This window comes from Nuphar pumila, chromosome 15 (assembly GCF_984573655.1).
Source record: "Nuphar pumila chromosome 15, dmNupPumi1.hap1.1, whole genome shotgun sequence".
Lineage (NCBI taxonomy): Eukaryota > Viridiplantae > Streptophyta > Magnoliopsida > Nymphaeales > Nymphaeaceae > Nuphar > Nuphar pumila.
Genome location: NC_143263.1, coordinates 88,542,913 through 88,554,122, shown reverse-complemented (window position 1 = coordinate 88,554,122; position 11,210 = coordinate 88,542,913).

Genomic DNA, 11,210 nt, shown 5'->3' with positions numbered 1-11,210 from the left:
TTCTCTGTTTGCCGTCTAATTATGAATCGATTCTAGTCTTGTTATTGATAGATTAGCTATCTTGCTTCAACCATCTGCAATTTTGCACTAGTAATGTTGTTTGGGTGTGGAATATTGGAATTTATGTAGTGAAAAATTGCCCTTTTAAGGTTCTGATCATTTGTCAGAAAATGAGTTTCCAATCTCATTTTGGAATCAATTTTGCACTCTAGAGAGGTGTTTGGGTGTACATCATCCAGCAGAAAGTTGGACAAGTAGGGATATTCTATGATCGAGGGTAATACATTACACCAACTTTCTGGGTGAGTGGGTGTCACCTCCTTGGGATTATTCATTCAGAGAAGTGTCACCGCTGACCTTTGCATTTTTACTTGGCAACACAGTTTCTTTTAGCAACTAAATAGCTTTTCTTTATTTTTTCAGTCATTTTTCGATTTCTCTAAAAATCACCTGTACGGTAAAAAATGATGTGATTCTCTAAAAACCCTACAATTCACCAAAATCCGTCCGATGACCAAACCAAAAATAGTCATGTAAAAAGATCATTTTAACCTTCACATGTATGAATTTCTTTCAGATATATGAATTTCCTCTCAAATATGTGCTTAAGTATTGCATCGAAGATCTATGATAGACTTTGTCACTGATTTTCAACTCAGAAAATGAAAGATTTAAAAAAAAATGACACCTAATTCATTAGAAAATCATGAATGGGCACTGAGATACAACCTAAACATTCTTAAAACAGGAGATGAACAATCACAATTGTGCCTATCTTGATTATTATATACTATTTTTGGCCACTTGCACCAAAAATCTAAAAAAATAATGAAAAGGACAAACACATATCAGGGCATTAGCTTTCCAATGCCACGACTATCACCTTGATTCGATAAACAGTTGGGAATAAACATCCTCTACAATATAGATTGTTTGATTGTTCTTGTCTACGTAGCATGTTTTTGTTTCGGTCTTAGAACTAAAAAAAGAGAACCCTAAAGGGTTTTTCGGTTCTGACTCAAAACATTAAACTTATATAAGCCTATGTCTCAGCTTTGTAACGACTATAAAAATATAGGTTTTCAACGTTGGATAGGAGAGATACAAATTTGAGAACATATATTGTTCTGCATAAAATATGCGAATTTCCTCATATATATGCAGATTTTCTCATATATATGAGAAGTTCTTCTTATATATACAGATTTTCTCCTAAACATGTAGATTTTCTCATATATATGTGAATTTTCTCTTAAATATATGCAAAGTTTTTTCTGTATATGTGGATTTCCTTCTAAATATGCGAATTTCCTCCTAAAATATATGATTATGCAAATTTCTTCGTATATATGTGAATTTTCTCCTTAACGTGCAAATTTTCTCATATATATGCAGTTTTTCTCCTAAATATATATGAAGTTCCTCATATATATACAAATTTTCTCTTAAACATGTGAATTTCCTGATATATATACAAATTTTCTCCTAAATATGTGCGAAGTTCTACCTATATATGCGGATTTCCTCCTAAACTTGCAAATTTCTTCTTAAAATGTATAAATTTTCTTCTAAATATATGTGAATTTTCTCCTAAATATATGCAATATTTCTCGTATATATGTGGATTTCATATGTTTAGGAGGAAGTCTGCATATATAAGAGAAACTTCATGTATATTTAGGAGAAAATTTGCATGTTTAAGAGGAAATATGTATAACCTTGCTCCCAACAAAGCCCTTATTCCTCTTATATACACAAGAGCTCAGGCCCCTATACAAGCAAACCAATGCCGCCGTGTCCAGTGAAAGACATTTGCCATGATGAAACTAGGACTTCAAAAGGTGAGCATGGAGAGGATCCATGAGCTCCCGCGTCTTTCCAAAGACAACAAAGGCAACCAAGCATAAAGTAAAGCTCCCGCACAATTGTGTCAAAAACTATCCAGATGCAATTTTAGAACTAGTAGCCGCATGAAACACTTTCCAAAGAGATTGCAAAACCAAGCAGGAGACCCCATTACGGTCCATGTGAGGCCATTGCAATCTCCTAGTCAGAAAAAATTGGTCATGCATTATCTTGCCTCGTGGTGGGACAGTAAGCCCCGGAATATGAATACACTCATTCATTATGACAGTAAGCTCCCCCATCATAGAATGTGCTCGTTCATGAATTTCATCGTTCCACAAGAGCCAAAATGAGGGAACCATTGACTTTGAATGAGTAAAGCCTAGTCGCCCTTCACAAGTTGAAAGACACCAAGTACTCTTCATGAAAGAGTTCAAATACGGTCACCTAATCAATGAACTAAGCAGGCAAAGCAATGGAAGGAACAACATTCTTCGAATTCTGCAAAAAGAGAAAAAACCCAGGAAGAAAGTAGAAAAAAAGAGAACAAAAAAGTATAGTCTTACCATGTCTCCATCCTCTATGCGATAGAATTTATGGGTCAATCCAAGGACGTCGATGCATGAGAAGACATTATTCTTCTTAATAGTGTCCATGGCATAAGCTCTAGGAAAAATCGTAGAAGAAAAGAACTAAGAAAAGGCTCAATGTTGGTCTAAAACTAAACCGAAGCTCTCAAGGTTAAAATCTCGCTAGAAAAATAGTTAACGACAACTCCAGATTTCGTTAACTAAGGGTCAGTTATCATCAGCAAATGCAACAGGTTCGATGATTATCATCAATAGTCAAGGCAAGTTTCCAAAAGAAAACCCACGAGGTCCAGTTGTCTCTAAGAAAAAGGGAAAGTCCTTTAATGACAACACAGGTTATCGTCAGCAATTCAAGAAAGTCTCTTACCAACTACCTAGGTTGTCGTCAACAGGAAAAAAAAATCAGATCCAACAAGGTGTCACCAGCAATAGCTAGTTGTCATTAATAGATTTCTAACGACAAGCCAAGTTATCGTCAAGAGAAGCCCGTCAAGTAATACTCTTTATCTCTAAAGGACTATATGTATTTTGTCAAAGATCTCTTTTCGAAAATTCTTTGTCAAAGTCGATCTTTTGCTCTCTTCAAGTACTAATGTGTCTACTTTCTTTATTACTGATTGAGCTTCAGACACTCAATAACAAAGAGGGACATCTGTAGACACCTAATTTTTGACCAAGATATTTTTCTTATAAAAAATCCATGTCTTACCATCTTCAATCTGATTTTAGCTCTTCAAAATGACCTTTTTCAAATTTTCTACAACATGAAAGTTGTAGAGCACATTCTTAACTTTGCAACACATTAAAAATCACTTCAGTCTGACATCAAAGTAAAAAGTTATGGCTAAAATACCATTCACTATCCCTAACAACAACCCAAGTTATCGCCAGCCCTTCAAGAATTGTCGTCAAAGCTCAAGAATTATCGTCAACACTTCCTAGTTGTTAGCATCAACTTGAGTTGTCGTCAGAGGAGACTCTCCTTTTTGAAAGGTGACATCATCCACCCCTAACAACAACCTGAGTTTTCGTCAACACCTATTCAATTATCACCATTGTCTTCCTAACCTTCCATTGTTGTTAGCACTTATTGCTAATGACAACCCAAGTTGTTGTCAATGCTGAATTGTCATTAATGCATGTTGTCTTTAATACTTCATCGCCTTTTTTTAGTGAATCTGTTGAGCGAAATATGCCTTCTCAACCTTCCAAAATCGGAATGGAAATCCTATCCTTTCCCCCTCCCCCATCCTTTTAAAAAACATTCATCCAAGGCAATAAACCCTAGACAAATCTCACTCGTTCATTCAAACCTATCCCTCCAACAACCGCCCATCTAGATGGATCCTGCATACACAAAAAATATATCCGAATCTGCCTAAAAAACTATAAATAGGGATGCACCCCTTCCTATTTCAACATCTTGTCCTCAAGTCCCTTAGCATCGTTACTCTACCAAAATTTTAACATAACCTAACTTAGCCTAGCCCAACCTAGTCAAGGACCCAAATGCCTATCTCACTAGTATTTTGGAGAACGCACCAAGCTACAGTACCATCTGCACTCCCCCATGCTCGTCAAACGTAGAAAGAGCTGCCTAACCTCGAGGTGAGATTTGATCCTTATTTTGATGTTTATTTCAGTTATTTAATGCATTTAATTATGTATTGGGTTGTCTAAAGTACTGTATATTATTCATTTCATGTGGTTTTCGAGTTTTGGTGGTTCCCACCACCAAACTCATTTTTTTATAGGATTCACAAAAAAGTATGAATCACCATAATGTTGCCGCTCCAGATATAATGATCAGGAGTTTTTGGTTAGGCTGATCCCTCGTCATCGAAGGAAGAAATGCTCTTTACCTTGAAGAAGGTGACTCACATTTTCTCAAATTCAAATTTGATTTTTCAAACCCACGTAAAATGATTTTCTGAAGTGGGAAAAACTCTTGTTTTTGTTTTTTAAAAATTAAGGGGATCCACAGTACTGTGTATATATGCAATGTTAATGTATGTTCTAATAAGACTCAGTTGGGAGTCTGATGCCCTACTTTTACAATACACAAATAATGAATGAGATAAGGAGCAGTTGCGAGATGCTACGAGGGTGCCATGTGAACCATACATTTATTTTATTTAGATCATGTGGATTATAATTTTACTCTGATAACTATTTATTTAAATTGAACCATTGATATTGACTATTTAATTATGGAATGAATGATTTAGATTAGTTCATGATTTGTTAACATTATTTTAAATACCTGTAACTCACCCAAAATGTTTAACCATTTTTAAAATAATGTTTTTGCTGTGAATTTAAAATAATATATGATTTCAAAATAAAAGAGTTTTATCACTTGGATGTCTTTTCTCAAATTCGGTTCTAGAAAGCTATTAAACGCTGGTGTTTGCACAGGTTGACTCCTTAGATCCCAATTTGGTTAAGGCAATAACATAGATGAGACCTCGTATTTAAAAAAAAAATCTATGTATTTTCTAGTTAAGGTTTTGGGGTGTTACAATCTCTCAATCATGCCATTTTTTTTAACTTATTGGGGGTTGAAAATAAAAAAAAAAACTAGATGACATGCGATTTCCTGATAAGGATTTCTATGTTAATCACGCTAAGAATCTAAGACAAAAAAAGAAATACCAAATCTACCTAGGGTTTCTTTTTAAAATATAAAAGAAAAGCCAATCATGCAAGAAAATGTATGGTTTTGTATCCAAAGCAGTTTTTTCATGCAAAAAAGGAAAGCATATCAAATCTTGGATTTGGATATAAATCTTATCCAAAAAATATATCTGAAACCCAACGATACAAACAACACACAATGACAAGATGCAAACACATATTTAGGGAACCAGGGTTCCGAAATCCAAAAAAATGAGATCTGACCCAAGAAAATGAGATTTCTCCAAAAATCTCAAAAATCTAAAACATGACAACTGATATAGCTACCTATTTTCGACCCAAAAGATGGTAGATTCTGAAAAGCTTTCCAATAGAAGAAAGACAACAAATAAAAATACCTTTAAAATGACATATGGTATGCCGAAAAATGATAGGAGGGTACCGAGATACAACCCCAAAAGCTATCCTAAAACATACACTGAACAAGCACAAAATACCCCTATTTTGATTGAAACTAGCTATTTTTTGAGAACTTGTGCCAAAAATATGAAAAAAAATAATAAAAAGTACATAAAAAGAAATTTTGTTATCTTTCCAACGCCACTAGAATCACAGCGATCCAACGAGAGTTGGAGAGATAAGCCTTTGGGAAGGCAGATTGGCAGACTATTTCATCGTATAGGAAAAGAACTTTTACCCGTTTTTGAGTTAGAAAAACAAAGGCTCTAGGGAGGATTTGATTCCAACCCAAAACTAAACAGAATTAGATATATTTTGCAGCTTTCCAACGAGCCTAAAAACACATTTTTGTCACTAGATTGCTGAGAAACATGAAAAAGAACAGACCATTCTGACGAAAAAGTCATAAAATAACTTTTTTACTATTCTTGCATATTTTAAGAAACTCTAACGACAAAATCCGAGAACAGGCTGAACATGTGAAATGAAGACCTGCTGCTTTCAAACAAGCTTAAAAACATTAAAAATAGACTTAAAACAGGAGAGATACACTCCTATCACTGTGACAAGGTTTGACTGGACAAAAACAAAATGATAGGATTTGAATTCGAGGTGGATCCAAATTCAAAAACATACAAAAGAAAAATGAAGGTACCAACCTCCTAGCACCAATTTTCTAGAAACTTAAATATTCAAGTTGATTGAATGTCCCACCGTGATCATCATTCTGTGGATCTCCTTTATTTTTGAAAAACCAAAAACAAGAGTTTTTCACTTAAGAAATTTTGTTTCAAGACATGGGTCCGGAAAACTGGATCTAAATTTGAGAAAATTATGGGGTACGTTTTTCAAGGTAAAGAGTCTTTCCTCCTTCGATAAGCAGGAATCAACCTAACTAGGAACTCTTTGATCATTGTATATGGAGTGGCTGTAAGAGCCACAAAATTTCTGAAATTTTAATCTAAATAAAGAGAATTTTTGGTATAGAAAATTCAAGTTGTGAAAATATTGACTTAAAATTTATCCTGACTAATTAAGATTATTAGTATTTTTAGAATTAGAAATTAAGGCATTAATTAGTCAGAGTAATTAAATTAGTATTTATTTATTAATTAATCATAGTTAACTCTAAACTATGTCTAATTAACCTTAAGTAAATAATTATATTCGAATTATTCATTAAACTATGAATTTAAATTAAATTTTTTATTAAAGTGTTATTGTAGAGTTTGGATCTAATTTGGATTTAGACCAGATCTAATTGGGGTTGGATCCGAAGTAAAAATTTTATGATTTAGAGTTTTTAAAAATAAAATAAGCTTCAATATGAAAATTTCATAATTTGAGGTTCCTAAAAGTAATATCAAGAAAAAGCGAAACTAGCAAATAATAAAATATATCAAAAGGTAACTAAAATATATCGAAGGCCTAATGATGCTCTGGTTAGAAGGATGGAGAAATGGAAAAATATATTAGCTAAAAGAGGTGGGGGTAGGCCTAAGAAGACTTGGATGAAGATGATAATAAAGGATATGAATGCTTTGAACCTCACCGAGGACATGACATTGGATAGAAATGATTGGAGGAGAAGGATTCATGTGGAGGACCCAAAATGATTTTCTTTTTGGTTCATATAACGGACCCCAATTGTTTGGGATGAAGGCGTTGTTGTTGTTGTATCAAAAGGTAAATAAGTAGTTAGAATTAGTTGGAATGAAACCAACTAGAAGCTAACCAATTGGGGGGGGGGGGTGATTTTAGCCTAGTCCCTACCTTGGTAATTGTAGCCAATGGGATTCCACATAGATCCCACGGTGGAATCTCTATAAATCCTAGAAAAAACAAAAATAGAAAAGGCTAGAAATAATAACATTCTTGTAGCTTATCAAATTTATGAAAGTCTTCACATGACTAGAGGAAGTCAAGGGTCATACTTGAGAACTTTTTTTTGAGAAGAGGGTTAGCCAAATCTCAACCCTCCATCTTCTTATATGTAATCTAAACCACACATCTCACCTATTCATGTATTCTGCCTATAAATACCTCTCAAAAAGTAGAAGAGAGGCATTCAAGAGCATTTCTCTCTCTTCTCTCTCCCCTCTCTTCCATGATTTTAGAGTTATCTCTCTTTTCCCACTTCGGTGTAGTGCAGGGTGCTCTAGAGGAACTCTGTTCTACACAATTTGTGGTTGAAGACCAAGGTTGAAATCATATTCAAAGCTTCTTTGCAAGAAAAAAAAATAGTAAGTTAATCTTTATCTTAGCATTTTGATTTTTATTTAAGCTCTTCTTCTCTCCTCCAACCATACAAACATGCATTTTCGTAGTGCATGTGGGTATGGGGAATGAATCCTCATGGATTGAACCATGATTCTTCACCTATATGCTTACTCTCTTGACCCACATACGATTTTGACAAAAACCCATGATCGAAAATGATGTTCACCAATTCTAATGGTGCTTCATCATTTCAAACCATGCTTTATATTTAGAAAAGTGATTTGCATTTTATTTTGGTTGCTTTATCATTCTTAAAGGAATTATTTTTTTGTATCTCATGAATCATATTTCTTCCTCTAACACGTTTATGCTTAGAAATATGATTCTCATTATTGATGAGATTTTCATAACTCTTTCATAAATAGACATGTGATTTTTTCATATGTCAAGCATTCTAGTAAATTCATGTGATTATAATATAGTTTATACTTAAGGTTTGTGTTTTTCACAAAAAAAAAGTGATTTTTGTAGCTATTTCATGAATAGTAATGTTAGTTCAAAATTATTCATGGATAAAATATCAATACATCAAGTGTTAGGCATTTTTGCAAACTCACACACGATCAAGAAAGTGCTTTGTACCTAATATCGAATTTTTGAAAAGAGGAGTGATTTTGAAACATAGGCATAAATTTGACTCACACATGAGTAGTAGATTTAAGCTCCCTCATGGTTTAGAAGGATGCTACATTTTTTGAAACACCAATCATAGACATCATAAGGTCTATTAAACCTTCTCACTACATGACAGTTTTTCTTCAAAATGTAGTCATAACACCTAAACTTTCTTGAACCACATGTGATATCCAATATTTTTAAAGATCAAAAGTCATACATATATACATATATCAGCCATATAGGGGACGCTTTTAGAAACAAAAAATGGGTTAAATAGATTCAGTGAGGTATTCACCCTGGTTGGACAAACCCAGCATGAACCGTGCCCACAATTCAAACTAGGTCTAGTCCAGGTACAAACCTGACAGGTCTGAACCTGGTTGTGGTTCAAACCTAGACCAGGTGGGTTAGCCAGATTGACCTAAATCAAGCCAATCAGTTCAGGTGCAGTCTGCGTCTGACTGGGTAAGACTGATTGGCTCGGTTCAGCCCAGGTCTGAACCCATGACTGCCTGACTGGTCTGACCCAGTCCCAATCCACGCTAGATGGGTAGACCAGCCAAGAGTCCAAACCTGAAAAAAATGAATCAATTAAAAAAGGAGATGAAATCTGTTTAAAAAAAAAATCACAACACATAAGATGATTCCCTATGTCTGCAAACTGGTACAACAACGCATACGTAGTATGTCTGCATGCTTAATGATCTAAGTATAGCATATACGTGATATGCTCAAGTGTCTTAGCAAAACCGTCTTATGTACATACGTGTAAAATCTATGCATGGGTGCAAACTTACATATGTGAACTATTGAAACATTCTTGTATTAAGCATGTAGTGAGAGCTATGTTAAGGAATGCTCATGCACATGAATGTTTGCTCTGATAAGTGCATATGAAATATTTTATGCCAAAAGCAATTATGACAAAGTGCTCATGTACAGTTTATGCCAAGTACTGATATGACAAAATGCATAGGAAAATGTCTATGCTTATGCCAAATGCAATGAAAAAATTTCCTATGAAATGTCTACACTTATGGCAAATGCGAATATGGAAATTACTTGCGAAATATCTATGCTTATGAAAAATTCAATATAACCATTGCACATGAAATATTCATGTTATGCTTGTGCTTGTGTTTGTGCTTGTGCCAAATGCAATATGTCGAAAATGCATAGAAAATATCTATGCTAGAGCCGAATGCCATGTGACATAAATGTTTATGTTTATGCTAAATGCAATATGTTAAATTTGCATATAAAATGACTAGGGCTATGCGAAAATGCAATGAGATAAAGTGCATATGACATGAAGGCTATACTTGAACGAAAAAAAATGGATAACCTTACATAAGTAGCATATGATGCATAAAAGCATGTGATAATGATGTTTTTTGTTTCTGACATGAATTGTTCATGTAATATGTTGCCTCATGAATTGGCCATAAAGCCTACATATAAATGAAGTATATAGCATGTTGTAGAAATACATCTATATGCATTTGAAAGTTATGCTTTGTTATGCTATGATATGAAATATTGAGGCATGAATGAACATCATTGGACTTGTGTGTAGATATGATATGAAATATGAACTAATTGTTGAAATGCATTGCTGGATAATGCTTTCTTGTGAGCTTGAGTGGGTTGTGACCCCACAATTATGAGAGAAAGTCTCACTTCGCATGCATACATCCATACATTAAAGATCCTTGTTGTCGCCTTTACCAACGAGGTGCTCATATGGGCTAAAGGTGCTAGAGCACGTGAATTGGGTTGGGCAAAATCATGTCATGACATGTATACTGCCCTGATGGGAGTATGAAGGCTATTGAGCCTATTTGCCTCATGAAGCGAAGGCATGAAGTACTAACTACCCTAATAAAGATGAAACCACCCATATAACACATTCACAGCATGGTTCACCTTAGAGAGGGTAGAATGGTATAGCCCTGAGTAATGATGTCACATGTAGGTTTGAACTACATGCCATACTGACTTGAATTAAGGAGCAAAGTCATCCTTGGACCTCCAGTCACTTGAAGTTAGGGAGGTCGAGGTTGCTTAAAAGTGGTATACCTCAGCTATTGTAGTAGTAGAGGATTACAATCTGGTTTACCCTTGCGTAGAAAATCTCTCGATCACGGACCACTGGCTTGAGTGTGTTTATCCGATCTGTAGGTACTACGACAAAAATATAATTTTCATAATGAACATCGTAGTATACTCTAGCAGGCATGATGACAATTACCTCTGCGTACCCAAAGGTGTAATCATAGAGAAACAAAAGTTACTAACACTGCTAAGTGACTAACTTGGTTATTACTTCTTCATGTTATCCATGATGTTTATTTACTTGAGATTTCATGTTATGATGTTTAAAATCACATGTTGAATTATCTGCATTTATATGAAAGCATGTTATGATATCTATGATAGATGCTTGATATTTATCATTATGCATATTATATTGATTTACTTACTAGCTCACAAGAGTTTTGACCCCATTTCATGGGGCACAAGTGATGAATGAGAAAGCAGTGCGAAAGCATGATATGGCGATGAGGCCAAAAACCATCATTTCCTAATAGTCTTGGCGATCCTTGGACAACTCTTGGGTGTCTCATTTCAATTGAGATATTTTAATTTTATTTTGAAACTTGTATTTAAATATTCTGAACTATTTGATAAAAATGGAATGAAAATTGTTTCTTTCATTTTGTGAGTTAGGAATGGATCTGATTCTAATAGGAATCGGGTCTAGCCTTATGCAATTATTTC